Raw genomic sequence first — 2,379 nt, 5'->3', positions numbered from 1 at the left:
TTCATTTCTTGCTTATTATAAAGCCGTGAAGGTTTCATCTCCTAGGAGATGGGCAGTACCTGGATGCAGTTTTGCCATCTTCAGTACCAATCACCTACCTGACTTTAAGGTAATCTGAGATTAACAGTGTTTCTGCCTCCAGCCATCAAAACAGGAACTTTTAAGTAATGCAGAAATCATCCTTATATGTGCACCAACTGAAAAGAATTCTTTCTCTGAGTCTGTAATGGCTTAAAGTTGAGTCTTTAAATGTACAGAATTCATAGATGACTTTTTATGGAACTTTTGCTTTCCTAAAACATGTTCTGCTGAGTCTCTGCTGGCACTTATTTTCTTTCAATAGGCACAAATTTGCACCTCTCTTTTCCTCTCTGAGAATCTCAAGTGTTGATGCTTTTAGGAATAAGAAGATACTCATAATACTGTAAAGAGCTACACAAATGTATTAACTGAAAACAGGGCATCAGAATCCCTCCTAGAAAAGTAATGATCATTGCTGAGCAAATTACGCTGCTGAATCTATATGGGGAAGTAGGAATTTCAAGCTTGGGTTGTGGGGAAAAAACGACAGTATTAGCTAAACTGCTCTGCGTTAGTCAAAAAGAGGAATTTCTTTTGCACCTGACTAATGAAGGAATTGGAATGATAGGAGACGGGAAGAGCTTGGGAAAAGAGCCAACAAAGGTGTGGTTATCTTGTATTCATTTGAACATAAACAAGGTCATAACCTCTATCCCTGCATTCTTAGGAAGGGAAAGAAAAATGGAATCAGGGAAAAGTAAAAACAGGACATAAATTCTATCTTTAGTGTTTTACTTCTTTAAAAAAAATCTGAATTAAATATGGCAAAATGGTAGGCCATATTAGATTACATCGTAGGCATATAAGTAATTGTGAGTGTCTTTCTGTGACTTTCTGTATGCTTGAAATACCTCAAATTTAAGAAAAGGCAACATTGAAAGAATATGGCTAGGCCTTCTAAATTGGAAAATCATATCCATTTCACAATTAAGGAACCAGGCCTATGATTGAAAGTTTATAAACATCACCTGATCAGAATGTTCACAGATCATGAGACCTAGGTCTAGGACTTATTCCAACATCTGTCCAAAGTTGGCCTTCTTCCTCAGAGTCAAATGAAGGGAAAAACAGAAATTAAGAAAGTAGAAAAGAAGTATCAATTATATTCCATTACAAAAAGGAAAAAAAAAAGTAGAATTATCAAAGGTGAAATAGATAGTAGAGAATTTCCAAAAAATGGGATATTCTTTCCTTTGTACCATGTTACTCTATGCAGGCAGATTCCCAGACTCTGCTACATTTGCCCCATCCCCTACTTGTGCATCTACTTTTTGTCATTTTGTTTTCTATGTCATGTCTTATTTCCTCATCTATTTATTCACATGTCTTATTTCCTCACTAAGACTCTTAATTATCATTTATTATCACTTCTGTTTTGTCTTTGTTAACACAGAATTTTCTAAACTTAATTGGGGATTCAAGGATTTTTTATTATTATTTTTTTAAACCTGGGATCCTTCTCATTATCCCACAGTTCTAGTATTTCATGGAATACACCTTAAAGATGATGGATTAGATAATTCCCTAAGGCACATTCAAGGGCTAATATTAGATGATTCCATCATTTCCTTGAAATATTGCCCCTTCCTGTGCTGGTGGTGGATATTCTGCTGTAGCTTATTAAACAGCAGATGCTTAGGTATCCTGCTGTCATCCAGGGAGCAGGTTTATTTTGTAGCAAGTGACACTTCCAGATGGTGAACTGGATGCAATCTAGCAAGCTGTTGATGAAAAGGCTCAGGAAGTAGTGTAAGGCATTTGTGGGTAGTCCAAATTTCATTCAAAATTAGATATTAACATCGTGTTTTACACATTCAAATGGTTTGGAGCTTAATGCCAGGGTCCAGCTTTGTCCATTAAGTTCATAAAGGTCACGCTTCATCATTAAACTCAATACATTTCCTCCAGTAACATGTTATCTTAGTAGCGGATTTTGTAAATAGTTGTCATTTCTGTCTTACAAATTAAAAAAATGCCATACTCCGATATTAATAGACATATGAACTTCTCTTTTAGCTTATCAACATGTAGCATTTTATCTACTCTGCAAAGCAAGTTGGATTTTTTTTGTATTTCTTTACTTTTACTTTTGTATATTTTCAAATAAAATAAATTATTTATTAACCTTTTTCTCAGCTGATTTTTCCTTCTAAAATGATAATATTCATTCAAAATGATAATATCATTCAAAAATGATAATATACGGGGCGCCTGGGTGGCTCAGTCGGTTGGGCATCTGACTTCAGCTCAGGTCATGATCTCACGGTCCGTGAGTTCGAGCCCTGCATCGGGCTCTGT

The sequence above is a fragment of the Panthera leo genome, chromosome A1 (genome assembly GCF_018350215.1).
Source record: "Panthera leo isolate Ple1 chromosome A1, P.leo_Ple1_pat1.1, whole genome shotgun sequence".
Classification (NCBI taxonomy): domain Eukaryota; kingdom Metazoa; phylum Chordata; class Mammalia; order Carnivora; family Felidae; genus Panthera; species Panthera leo.
This window is presented reverse-complemented; position numbering follows the sequence as displayed.